The sequence below is a fragment of the Poecilia latipinna genome, unplaced genomic scaffold, assembly GCF_001443285.1.
Source record: "Poecilia latipinna isolate Pla-1442-1.1 unplaced genomic scaffold, P_latipinna-1.0 Scaffold24, whole genome shotgun sequence".
Lineage (NCBI taxonomy): Eukaryota > Metazoa > Chordata > Actinopteri > Cyprinodontiformes > Poeciliidae > Poecilia > Poecilia latipinna.
The window spans coordinates 475,638-489,788 of NW_015112640.1; the positions used below are offsets into that span (position 1 = coordinate 475,638).

At 38.5% G+C, this 14,151-nt stretch overlaps 1 long non-coding RNA gene across 1 annotated transcript; it reads right to left on the bottom strand.

Moving 5' to 3' along the window:
- Positions 1-475: 475 nt before the first annotated feature.
- On the bottom strand, positions 476-3,566 carry LOC106950128 (uncharacterized). The gene is made up of 3 exons (XR_001425552.1): positions 3,358-3,566; positions 3,004-3,120; positions 476-978 (listed from the first exon to the last, which is right to left on the bottom strand). It is a non-coding gene; the product is annotated as an uncharacterized LOC106950128 (long non-coding RNA).
- Positions 3,567-14,151: the final 10,585 nt, after the last annotated feature.

Below are 14,151 nucleotides of genomic sequence, written 5' to 3' on the forward strand. Positions count from 1 at the left end.
ATGCAAAGATGGCATTTGCTGGAAATTGGCACAAAGAAGTAATTTGAAAATTGTATTTATTTTTAATCATTTGAATTAAACAGAACTGAACCGAAGATGGGCTGGATATGTTGCAGTTCTTATCACTGTTGCTCCACAGCAAGGTGCTGGTTTCAAATCTTGCCTAGGCCTTTGGGTATTTCACATGGTCTTTCCATGCATTTGTAGGTTCTCTCCAGTCACTCCGGCTTCCTCTCACAATGCAACGATGTGCATTTGGATAATTGACCTGTTTAAACTCCCCACAGGTGTGTATTTTTATGCATAGCCAGTTGTCCTGTGTCTCTGTGTTGGCCTGTGATGGACTAAGAGTAAAGCTTTCCTCTCACCCAGTGACTGCTGGAGATCAGCCCCAGGCCCCTGCCATCCTGCAAAGATAATTGGGTGTAAATAAGTCTCCCTAAATCTGTTTAATACATCAAATGAATCATATTGACTTTAAGGCAACATTAGTTTTAGTTTTTTTCTAGTATTACTCAAAGAAAGCATGTAAAACCAGAACAGAGGTGAGCCTTGTCCCGAAACCTAAATGAATTATTCTAAGGACAGAATTTTTTCAGTGCCAGAGGTGAAATCAAAATAATGCTAAAAATAAGAAAGAACAGATTCTATAGCTATTGAGCACCTGGTTGAAATCTTTGAATAACCTAATAAAGACCAGATCACTAACCCTGTAGAAGATGGACTTTATTTTTGCCATTGCTGTAGATCACAAAAGCAGATCCTTGTCTATTCAGTTTTGTAGTGAAGCTTATTTGTGTATTTTCTTCAGTGAGCTGCATTGGTGAGAAACAAGATTATTAAGTGTATGTGCAGCACAGAACATGATCGGATTTTCCCAACAAAGAGAAGTCCACTGCATTTCCTGAGAGGAGATAACAGAAACTCCCCCAAGGACATTTCTTCCATTGCAGCCGTCGCTTGGATACTTCTGGGTCACTTCAATCAAAAAAAAAAAAAAAAAAAGGAACAGAGTTTAGTCAAACCCATTTCAGCATACATCAGATATACTGTAACATTTCAATTATGTTGCAAGGCTGTGGGATTTCTGGATCAACATCATGGGCAATTTACTGTCTGACTTCTGCTCTGCAGTTTTTTTTCCCAGCTCAGGGGAGCCTCTGAACCAAGACGCTCATTGGAAATAAAAATAAGGTTGCAGGTATAGCTGGTTGCCATTCCATTCAGGAAACATTTACGAGCTTAAAACTTGATTCTTGTCAGGCTGAATTTGAGACAATGAATGCTAATGAGATTAAAGACTTGAGTAGCTTTATTCTGAAGTAAACGCTTGAAAGTAAAACGTTCCCCAAACCTATTCGGGGAGGTTTGCAGTTGCGTTTGAAATTTTTACTTACAAAGATACACATCAGTCTCCCACTCCTTCATTTCCATGTTTAGAAAGCCACATTGTATTCCAAGCAGCTGATTCAGTGAAGCCATTCATGTCAATGCATTTGTCAAAAACCTTTGAATTTTAAGGAGTTGTTGAGATATACAGTAAACTGAGTAAGACCTGATTTTTTGTTTTGTTTTACATTAACCTTTTTTTATACATCCATTTCCTCTACCTCCTTTGTTCTTAGAAGAGCTGAAGAGGATGGTGGAGTGTATCTCAGCAGTGAACACATTAGAGGAACAGTAAACACCATAGAAAGGTTAGAAAATGTAGAAGTGGGGGGACAAAATGATCAGGAAATGAACAGGCACCTCACACAAACAATCCCAACTAAGGAACTTAACTGTGGATGTTTTTCAAACGGTGAAACACTTTAAAATGTAGCAACCATTAAAATAAAGATCAATGCAACACCAAGTGGTTCAGCAGCAAGCATTTTTCTAAATATTTATTAAGACTGAATAGACTTCTGTGAATCTTGCACACTGTTGTTGGTCGTAGCAAGCAATAAAAAGTTCCCGATATTCAAATATTAAAAATTAATACAAAGACATGCCAGTGGTTTAAAGACAGGAGTAGGCTATCCTTTAAGTTAAAATATCTACTGTCAATTCAGACTAATGCTTTCACATAAAATCCTGTCAGGCCACACCATCAACTCTCCACAGTGCACAGCTTTCCCTCCGTGGAGCTAATTAGGACTCAACACAACACTTCCTGCACATTATTTCCCCTCCCAGGTGTGAGCTATTCCAAATAAAGTCCACGAGACAAATGTGCTTAGGGTAATGGCAGTCAGAAAATTTCCAACCAGCCACCATGCCTCATGCACATTTATTATCGAGACTATACATGAAGACGGGCTGCGGTTTGAAAGCTTGATTGTTTGTTTGTATGTTTGTTTTGGAGATGGTGGCTTTTATCTTCATGTCACCCTGTTAATAAACTGACAAGGTGTAATGTTTCAGATTAGATTCAGGTCTGTGTGCAGAGCTGCTCCTGCTGCTTAACACTTTGAGTATGGACGGCAACAACTCCGCTGTCACAGAGCTTGACGCTGCAAGCAGCACTGAGACACGATGATTGCTCAGAAATGATCTTTCCCTCTCCATCTTGGCGAGCTCAAGTGGAGTGTCTTGACCTTACTGTCCTCCAGTAAATGAACAACCTGTTATAGCTTAGAGGTCTGTGTGACACATGAGAGAAAGATCAGCAAACTGCTGAAAGCCCCTTCTTATAGCTGCACTTTTGATAAAAATTGAATTTCTAATACATACTCACAACACATTTAGAGTTTTTTTTTTTTTTCTTAAATAATATTGTGAATGAATTAGGTCTTAGTGTTTTCAATTGTTCAATGCAGACAAAGGTTGGCAAATTTGTACTTTTTTGTGAAATTGAAAACATATTAATGCTGATTGATTGTTTTTATTTGTTTCATTTATTTATTTAAAATAAGTTCTGTGTTTTCCAACAGGATATTCAGCTAGATGTTAATCTGTAAAACGGTCCATTGAAATGCTGTTTGGTGATTGTGACCAACATGAAACCATATATTTGCATACTGTCAAGAGATACGGTGAATTTCCAGATATTTTGGACTCGTTGTGGCTGAGAAACGTTGTGTGGCGTAGCTCTCCTCTCCTTAGTGCTCAGACGTCCTGCAGTACATTGTGAACAGACTGAAAAAATAAAACATGTTATTTTACGATGTCGGACACAAAGTAATAAATACGTTGGAGGAATTTAGAAAAGATGAACAAACATTTCATGTGTAAAATATACTAACGGGTTTACACTAAAGTTTTCCTGTATTATACAAGTTATGATACAAATTAGTAATGCCATAACACATTTCGATGTCTATAACATTAACTATGATATTAAGCCTCAAAAATAAATGATTACATCCCCCTTACTTAATTAACAAATGTAATCTTTCAGAACCTTTAGATTCCCCGCCCCGGGGAATCTTTGGGCCTGAATGCATCACAGAGGAAGAGACAGAGGAAACATCTGCACGACATCTACATGACGCACTTTGAAACACCAATCTTTTATAAACCGTTGCAAAGAATATTAGTTCAAGCATTACTTTCTGTTATCTAATTGTTCATAGGACAGGGCTTCATCAGCGCCAGCTGTTAAAGCCCAACCACAAACAGTAGCAACAGATTATCAACCTGTTTCCCATTGTGAAAATATTTCACTTCATCAAATACTCAAAGCAAATGAATATATTAAACGTTTCAAATCTATTAAAGATCTTCATTAGATCCACTTATGATCCTGATTGTGTTCAGGTCTACGCAGCTGTCACTGACGCTGAGTCGAGCGATGTGAAAGGCTGCGTCGCTGACACAGTGGCGCTAACGGGTGGGGTTGGGCTCACCATAAGGTGAGCCAATCATTCTTGGTGGTAGGTAGGTGATGTAGCAGCGCTGCAGGTTCTGCAGCACATATAAAGTTGAGATCCATCAGTCATTTCCAGTTTCTTAAAGCCCCGACCAGACCGTATTAGATTTTAAACAAAATATTACAAAATGCGGCCGTTCCAGCGTAGAAAAACTGACTGTAGCGTAGTTTTAATTAGCAGATTAAACAGTTTCTGTGTGACTGAGGCTAAGAAGTATAGTAAATGTCTTTCAAATCGAAGGTCGTGGGTTTGATCCCAGCCTCCTAATGTCAAATGGTGATGTGCCTCTGGGCAAGGCACCCACTGATGTTAGGAGGATGATGTTTCGTGTAGTTTTCCTCAACTTCCTTAGAGAGTAGGAAATTAGGAGTACTTTGTCGTGTTTGTTGCACTTGTGTTGAACGTGGCTGGAGATAAAATTGGCCTGTAATTTTAATAACTGATAGCAGAAGAATAGTGTAAGAGGAGGTGTATTCCCAATACACCTATAACAACAAAGATTAGTCTCATAAGAGTAGAATTTTAACTGTTTTATAAGTCTATCAGATATTCAAATATTTAATAATAACAATTCCCTTTGGATTTTATTCATCCATGAATATACTGGTACAAATAAGTGTGCTTCCTGACTCTTTCTTGCTGCTCTTCCTGTTTGCGGAAAGCTGGCAGACTACAAAATTGGGATTTGTGCGATGAGCCAAAGATCACACTCCCCAAAACAGACCGCACTGGTGCACATTTTATTATTACTTATTGACTGGAACATGAACAAACACACCGAACGTAAATCATCTGTCTACAGTTTTTTTTTTTTTTTTTCCAGCTTTTGTGGCCTTTATTTGACAGTAGTGGGTTTACCCCTGCACCACCATCGTGCCCTCTGCCTTCAATATCTAATCTAATCTATTATCTTTCAAAGACAGACATAGTGACAGAGAGGGACAGAGGTGGCTGATCGAGTTCCAGATGTGCCCAACTCTCTCCTGGACATCCCAGGACTCTTATGGAGAGGGGAAGAATTGTAATATTTTTCTCTTTATCTGATCAATGAATGGCATAAAAAACAACAACTAATAAAACACCAACTAATAAAAATGGCTTTTGTGTTGAGGCCTACATTTCTCACTATCTAATGTGTTTGAAGTTTGAAATAAAAACATTGGGGAATTCCAGGAGGACTGACTTGTTTTTGGAGCCAACCTGAGGGGACGGTTCAAGAAAAACCTTTTTTGGCACTTCCAAATTGGCTTTATTTTTCAGCAAGGGACAGTTGTCCTGTGGGTAATCTTAGCTGCTCCGACTCATTTGGGTGGTCCCACAAGCAACAGGAGTCGCATTACTATAAGTCCCGACATGTTTACAGCCACATAAATGTCTTGGACTGTAGATTTTTATTTTACTCATAAATAAATGCTTAGGGCAAAATGGAGTGTTCAGATTACGGGGTTCCCTGTAGTAATGAAGTTACTGCTGATATTCTGGTAGCAAGATGTAAATGTTTGCATAGCATCTGTACCAAACAGGACTTTTAGTAGAAAAATAATGCATAGAGATGTTCAGTAGAGCTGTTGTACTGCAGAAACAAACTGTGTTGCCCGACTCATTAATATGTAGTAATTTTACAAAATCCCTAATTTATTCGCCGTTAATTTTTGTGATTATAGTTCGTTATTTAATGCAGACTGTGTTACTTGTTTTCACATGGCCTTGACTTGATTAGTTCAAAGTCTTATTAATTTAGATACTTTGGCAAGAAGCCATTATCAAGAGAAATTCTTTGTCATTGCCTTTACATTTATTGCCACCTGTGATTTCCTTGCAGCTTCATCTTCCTTTTAGCGTGTGTTGCTTGTAAATTACTTGATTGTAAATTACTGGCAACTGTTTCAATTGGCTCAGTGATTCGTGTTCAGTGCAGCTGAGGCAGACGCTGCACATCATTTGTAATCACACTTAGCGTGGATCAGACAGGAAATTATGCAAAATATAGAATTAAATCCAGATGCTGCTCCATGTCCCACTGGAGAGTGGAGGAACCAGAGGACATCCTTCAGCATAAAACAACCGGAGCCACAGAAGCAAAGCCGTCGAGGCTTCAGATTCTTCACTGGATTTTCTTCTCAATTAAGAGAAAACTAATCTCTTAGTTGTAAGAGATTGAGTAATCTCAATCTCTTACAATCCAGGGTCAAACTGGATGGGGAACCGTGAAGACAACTTTTGCAATATTTTAAAATAAAAAGCTCAATATGGGGCTGCACAGTGGCCCAGTTGGGAGAGCTGTTGCCTTGCAGCAAGAAGGTTCTGGGTTCAATTCCCAGCCCTGGTCTTTCTGCATGGAGTTTGCATGTTCTCCCTGTGCATGTGTGGGTTTTCTCTGGGTACTCTGGTTTCCTCCCACAGTCCAAAAACATGACTGTCAGGTCAATTGGTTTCTCTAAATTGTCCCTAGGTGTGTTGTGTGTCTCTGTCCAGGTGACCCCACCTCTCACCCAGAACATTAGCTGGAGATGGGCACCAGCACCCTCCCAACCCCACCAAGGGACAAGGGTGCAAAGAAAATGGATGGATAGCTCAATATGCTCATTAACTGTGCCTGACAAGAGAGCACAGACTACATATCTCACTAAACCAACTACAGCAAAGAAATCAGACTCTGAGGGAAAATATAGCAATTTTGAAATGTAAACTGTTTGTATTGTACCCATTTTGTGATTTGCCAAAAAGATTTAAAGTTAAAGACGAGACGACAAAAGAAGAAAGTAAACATGGATGAATATTGGCTCAGAGGTGTCCAAACCTCTTCTCTCATTAGAAGTTGGCTCCATATGTTTGCATTAATTGGCTTATTAAATAAAAACACATTTGAATGGACTGAGGTCAGGCGTACATTGAAACACTATTGTGCCAACTGGTGAATTGAAGGTAAAATCTGGAAAAATGATCTTAAAGGATGTTCTCACCTTGACATTTGGCTACTTTGCAAAGAATAGTAAGAGAAAGAATAGTAAATAAGTTCTTTATTTGTAGAGCTGGTACCACAAAAGAGTTGCAGATGGAGTTGCAGACAGATAGTTTTAACAATCTAAAGGACTGAGTATTAACGCACATCATATTTCACTTTATCCGTTGTGAAATTTTTTTAAAGCAACATTTTTTTTTCTTTTACTTCTTAATGATCCACTACTTTTATTTAAATCACATAAAAATCCTAATTAACCACATTAATGCTTGTGGTTGTGTTGCCTCACACTGTGGAAATATTTAGGAACATGAATAATTGTGCAATAAACTGTACATTTAAAGAGATATTCTATGTCGCTGACATATTCCAGACAAAAGAAACTCAATTTCGTTTCATGTTTTTGATATGTGAAATACCAATAAATTACTTGTAACTTGTTTTCCTGAGCAGATGATGATTGTGACATGAACGCCAAAAGGGACGTAAGATTATGGCCAAAATCATAAATGACGTCATACTGAGTAATACTTTTGCTTACAGTGTTTAATTGCTGAACATTTATCTATTTTATTCACTGAGTGTTCGACCTACATGTTTTACAACCGTATTCTCTGCTGTGTTTTAAGGGATTTTACAACTATGTGGCATGAAATTATGACATCCATACGTCTTACACCTTTCTTAAAACCCTGGATGCAAATTATGGTTTTATGGGTTTTTTTTATTCAGTCCTCTCTGTATGCAGTGGCACAGAGATACTCAGTTTCATTTTCTTGTATTTGGCATTTGTCTTTATTTGAAAAAAAAAAAAAGTCCTGTAAATGTAACCGTTTTCAAAAACAGACTGTTTTTTTTTGTTTGTTTTTAAGATGAAAATATGCTTTGGAACGACAGCGGCCAACTGGAGGTCTTGCAGCACATCTGTGAACACTATACGACGTTCATGCCCTGAGTGCAGAAGGAAAGCTTCTGGTTCCCTTCCAGGTGAAAGGAATGGTTCCGTTATTAGGAAATTGCGGAAAATGCTTAAGTGCTGCCTGTAATTCAAGTCTCCAGTGTGCTTAGCGTTTGCGTTCAGACTTAACAGCAAATGAGTACAACCATGCTCGTTTTGTCTGGAGTAGAAACAAAAATCCCAACCATTTGAAGCAGCCTCTGCTAACAGTTTTTCTTCCTTTCAGCTTCAAATGTCTTAAATTTTAAAGTTTTTTTTTGTTTGTTTTAATTAACTGTGGTATTTGTCCCCCTTTCACTTCCCTTTGACGCTGCCAGCTTTTATGAACCGAGCGTGAATTTGTTTTACAGTCATGCTTCGTAGTGAATGTTTGCATGAAGGTGGGTGAATAACATTGAGCAATCAAGGCTGCACTTTGGAAACCGTGGGAATGTGAGGGTACACATGTGTGGCTCTGGTTCTAGTCACCGCAGACAAACCCCGACACAGAGTTGCTGTTTTGTGCTCCAGGTACGGCGCGGCTGGTATAGCAGACTCACACTCAGCTCATATGCTAAATATCTCATTCATCTCTTTCTATTCCATTGAAGTGAACTGCAACAGACAATAACTCACTTCAGAAACTTCAAACTAACCCTAAACCAGAGGTCATGATTTGCTCTCTCCTAGTTTGCTGACAGCCACATTTCTCTGTTTGTAAGCAAGTTGAAGAGCAGCGTCAGTCAACTACTCATTATTCTGCAACATGTGTGGGAGGGAAAGTGTTTCATTCTGCTTCTTACAGCCGGAGGAAACTCTGGTCACTCTTGGCACTTTTTCTCGTGTCTCGTAAAGTATGATGGGAAGTTTGCTGGGTTTTAAAATCATCATTTTAAAAAACCTTGTTATACCTTAACCAGCCCGTGCCTCGCTCCTGGCACCGTCTTAAAACAGGTATTTGGGTTTTTACGACACTGTGCGCAATCACTGTGCCAACACTGTCTCCCCTCTTCACTTCATGCCCTCTGGTGCCTGTTCAGAGCGAGGCAGCTCCTTGCAAATCGAACCATTTACACACTCCTCACTGCTCTGCATGAGTGCCAAATTACTTCCAAATCGAAATACTTTTATCAGCGAATGCGTGTTAATTTTAATATAACTGAACCATTTCTGAAAATGACATTCTTTTCAGGAGCAAAACAATATTTCAAAAATAAATAAATTATAGGCGTTGCTGAATTCTACAGAAAAGCTGTAAAATAGATCAAATGTCTTTATTTGAAAATGTGAGCCACTGATTTATGCTTTTGAAACAAGAATAATTAAATTAGCAGGTATGGTAATGAAAAGAAGTTAATAATAACAAAAATCCCCAACAAGTCAACAGGACTCGAACTGACACAGCTCATGATCTCCCGTCTCCAAATTGTTTGTCGTTTTGGATTTTGACTTAAGGTCAATTGGACACAGAGCAACAGTCAGTAAGGGGCCAAAGCAGCCAGCAAGGGGACCTACTCACCTGTGTTAGCAGAGTTAGACATGTGTCAGTCAATAAATTGATTCTTCTTCCTGTGCTTGTACTCTTGAACGCGGCAAGGACAGCAGTCCACTGAAGTCAAGCCTGACATAACTGTTAATGTAAAGGCACCAAACATGTGTATCTTGAGTTAAAGCGATGTATTGTTTTCATCCATCTGTCTTTTTACTGCATGAAAAAAAAAAATCATGTTGCTGCCTCTTGGTCAGGTCTCCCTTGAAAAAGAGGTTTTTAACCTCAATAGGACTTACGTGACCTACTGGTGAAATAAGTCACCTGTTCTTGAATTTTGTGTTTCTTTTTAATTGCTTATTTTATTACTATACTTATAATTCAATAATCCATTTGACTTAGTCTTGGATGTTTAATTTATATGTTTCATTTAAATAATCCTGTGACAGACTGGCGACCTGTGCGGGGTGAACCCGGCCTCTCGTCCAGACCGTTAGCTGGAGAGGCACCAGCAACCCTAACAACCCCACTAAGGGACAAGGGTGTACAGAAGATGGATGGATGGATTTAAATAACCCACCTCTCTCCCTCATCCATTGCTCAGGTTGGATTGTTGCCATGCAACTGATCAAATCTAATAAAGTGACCTGTACATACATTGTAAGGAGCTTCCAATTGAGAGTTTACGATGTGAAATCGCACCCAAGGAGTGTGTTTTAAGGCAACCAATAAAAAGATTGGGCTGAAGCCAATGTTTGTCAGTGCCTATAAATGCTTCGCTCGGGTAATTTTCTTTCATCCTGCGGCTGCGTACACACACAACAAGCTCGCACTCTGCCCTGACAAATATCTGCGTTCTTGCCTGCGATTAAAGGAGCCATGCTCCTGCTGCTTTTGGCTGCTAGAAGGTGTAACCTGAATGTACCCTTGGCTGAACGAGCCAGGCAAACCGATAGTCACTGGATGGCTTTTCTGTCCTGACATATTTCCAAATCCGCTACTGATTCATTGATTGTCTCAATGTGCATTCGTGTAGCTTCTTTTGAAAAGCAGAGTCTGTGGACGTTGACACCAGCAGTGGGGACGTCTGTGCTTGCAGTCGTTTTTTTGTTGCTGATATTTTGCGTTTTGAGATGGTACTTTAGATCTGAATAACTTCGGTAACAGGATAACTCCTTTTCCCACAATGGTAATCTTTCCAAGTGTCCCATCAGATCTTTTTTTTGAATGCAAAGATTAATTTGTGGGGTATTGCTGTTGTTTGCAGATGCCAATTGTGTGTCCAATTAAAAGCTCGTGCATATGTCATCAAACTGACACATGATGAAAATTGCATTATTTTGTTGGCAGAGAGAAATCCGCCTTACTTTCTTGATACCTCTGTGCTCTGTCTAAAAAGCTCTGACCAATCACACGTGTTTTGTGATTATATTGTTTTAAAACATTTTCTTTCCCTTTTCTATAACTTTCCCCTTGCTGTGCTCTTTGGTCTTCATGTCGTTTCTTCTCTAATGTGCAAATCTGCGACGCCTTCACAGAACTGATTTATGCTGATATTAAATTACAGACGGGTGGACTCTGTTTACTCATTAGTTGACTGCTGAAAACAGTTGGTTGCAAAGGATATTACTGAGGGGTAATAAAGAAAACATGGATAAATTAGATGGGGGTTTTTTTTCTTGTAAAAAGTTTTTGAGGTATTAGATGCACATAATTGTACAATTGTTCACTACTTCATGTGGGACTGACTCGTTAAAACCACATCAAACTGTTAAAGTTCGTGGTTTCAAACTGAAAAAAAAAAAAAAAACGTGAACACCTTACAAGAACTGAGATACTTTGTATAAAAATGCTTACTAACTTTCTTTTCAGGCCCAGAGTTTTCTAATATCTGAGCAAAGTAACAAGCAATGTGAAAAAAAAAAAACATTAAAAAATCCTATTTCTTTTGCTCTTCGCTGCAAACTTTAAATGCATCGTGTCTAAAACTGAAGTATTGACAAACTTGAGTAATGCACCATGGGTGTTTTTTAGAAAAAGGTCGCTTGCTGTGGAACACAGGTTGGGAACAAATATAATTGAGATTTCAAAGAATGTCCACCTGAAAGTACAATAAGGAGAAAGGAAGCAGAGAGGCGGATGTAATACGGGGAAAGCAGAGCCAGGTAATTCTGTCTCAAGTATAAACATATTTTACAGTTATGCCCACGTATTATAAATCAGGTAGGCTTCCCTTAGGCTTTTGCCATTTACTTTGCATTTCATCAGCATCTGCAGAGAATTACATCTTCCTCTGTAAGCAGAAAACCTTGCCAAGGCTGACTTGTCCCAAAAACTGAAACATTTGGGGGGGTTTAATGGTTTTTGTATCCTGCAGATAAATATCTATTCCTGGGCATTTACATGCAGCTATGACTTTTGTAAAACTTTGAAAAATAACTTTTTCAAGCCTCGTCAATTCGTTCTGGCTGCACAGATGATATTTTTAAACGATGTGATGTGAAATTGTTGTGCACAATGGGCCTCCGGCTATTCAGGCATGAAAGAAATCTATCTGCTAATGCAGAAAGAACATAATCCTCAGATTTTCTCTTAACGGGGTGCTTGAAGACTGACTAATAGGGTAATAAGTGCCGTTTAAGAGGATTATGCTTTGTTTCAACTAAATTGGATTACTAACCCCTGATTTTGCAGTCTTTGGTGTTGAGCAGGACCATGAGCAGAAGTTAACTTTAGTGATTGTCACTAAAGTCACTTATCACTAATCATGCGATCACAAGAGCATAGAGCTAAAGATCTCAGATATATCAAGGTTAAAGGAGACAGAGATAAATATTTGTAAGAACTTAGAAAAAAACAAAACAAGAAAATTTAATTTTTTCATGCAAAACCTCAGAACCATCATGGGAGTTTATAAGGTAAAAGGGAAGTCCTATAGTTTTTGGTGAATTTTCTGGCTGCTACATGCCAACAAATTGTGAAAAATGTCACTGTTTTATCAAGGGATTGTAAATGCAAACTGAATTAAGGGCATTAAGAAGATACAGTTAACTGCAGTCTTGCAATCTCCATCTGCCTCAATATATTCCATCATGTTTTTCAGCTTTCAAAGGTTTTCTGCAATATATTTGCCCTTAAGGAAACTTTAATTCAAACAGCAGTCTAAATATTAAAATGACAAAATGCGAAACTTGCATTTTACATTTTGAACGGCACAGACCTTAAACAGAACAGTTCCCAGTTAATATTGTTTACACCGATCACAATAATTAACTCAAATTAAACACCACCTATGAATGCACTCACAAATAAAGCATATTTGTGCAGGATATCACAAATGTGACGTCAGTTTGTTCTGTGTTTACCTGACTACTCACCTGACGACAGCTGTGGTACTCCTGGTTATCTCAGTCAGCGTAATGTAAACATAAACACTGGATCTCAAAGCTTCTCTAAAGTACCGTGTTGGGTGCAGACTTCAGCAAAGCAACATTATTTATTTATTTATTTTTTTTAATTTAAGAACAGCATGGAGGGAGAAATAATGTGTGACGCACGTATCTGTGGCCAGAACATGAGGAAAAATTGTCAAAAGTCTGGGATTTAACTTTTAACGAGCTCCTGACTCCCTAAAGAGACTGAGAAATGTCACTCTGAGACTCTGATATACTGCTCACATCATTACCAGCGCTGCCCTTGACTGTCTGACTTCCCCCTCCCCATGTCAACTATCCAAACAAGCAGCTGCTGATTAGCTGATATCATGAAGCCCCCTTTTTTCCTCCGTCTTAGCTGCCCTTGGATTTACATTGAATTCAAAGTCACTGAACAGACTCTGAAGTAAGTTCGTTGCTCTGGGCTTTGAGAAATGATTTTTATTAGCCTTACTTGATAGACTTTGAACCAGTAATTATCTATTGCTTAGTTAAGTCATAACCTCGCCATAGGATCAACGCTGTGGGAAGCAGAGGGAGTAAAGCATGTGCTGTAGAAAGATCATCTTATGGTGCGATATTCAGAGCATGTATGCAGTTGCTACTTGGTAGAGAAAATTCAGCAACTTCAACAAGTTTACACTGAAGCCGAAAACTAGATGCAAATCCACTACACTCCTGTTTAACACACCAAGTGCTGGTAATTGCCTCCTCTGAGTCCTTATGATATACAAAAGCTAATCTATTAGAAAACTGACAAAGTGACTTACATTAGAGCCTTGGAAGGATTAATGAGTCCAACTCCAGGGCTCAAGGACAGATACAAGACAAGTCAGGGGACCAACTCCTGAATGTAAAGTTACCAGCTGCCAGTCAAACAACCGTCAGCACACAAAGTCAACACAAAAACAGGATATACTTGCCAAAAGCTTCCTGTTATATACTGAACAATTATAAAGTAAATATGACCAATATTTTCATAAACTAGCTAAAAAAAAAAAGGCAAATATGTGACAAAAAAATAAATAATTGGTGAAAAATTAAAAACGGGCTTGCAAAACTGAGTCTGGATATTTTGTAAAGGCAAAATAGATAGTAAAAAAATTGCCTAACTAACAGACTGCGCTGTGCAATGAGATACAAAATCAACTCAAGAAATTAAGTGATATGTTACATTAAGTTAAAAGCTCTCTGGAAGTTAACTCCTGCAAAACATCAGATGTGAACGCTTGACTATTTGTGAGACTGGCGATGGGTCCTGCAAACATTTGTTCAGGGGAAAAGACGAATTTACACAAGAAACACATAACAGAAAAAATACCTTTTTTTCAGACCAACTCATTAGCAAAAAACAGGAAAGAAAAAATAAAAATATAATAATAATAATTTAAAAAAAAAAAACATTATCTAGATCAGTGGTTCTTAACCTGGGTTCGATCGAACCCCAGGGGTTCGGTGAGTCGGTCTCAGGGGTT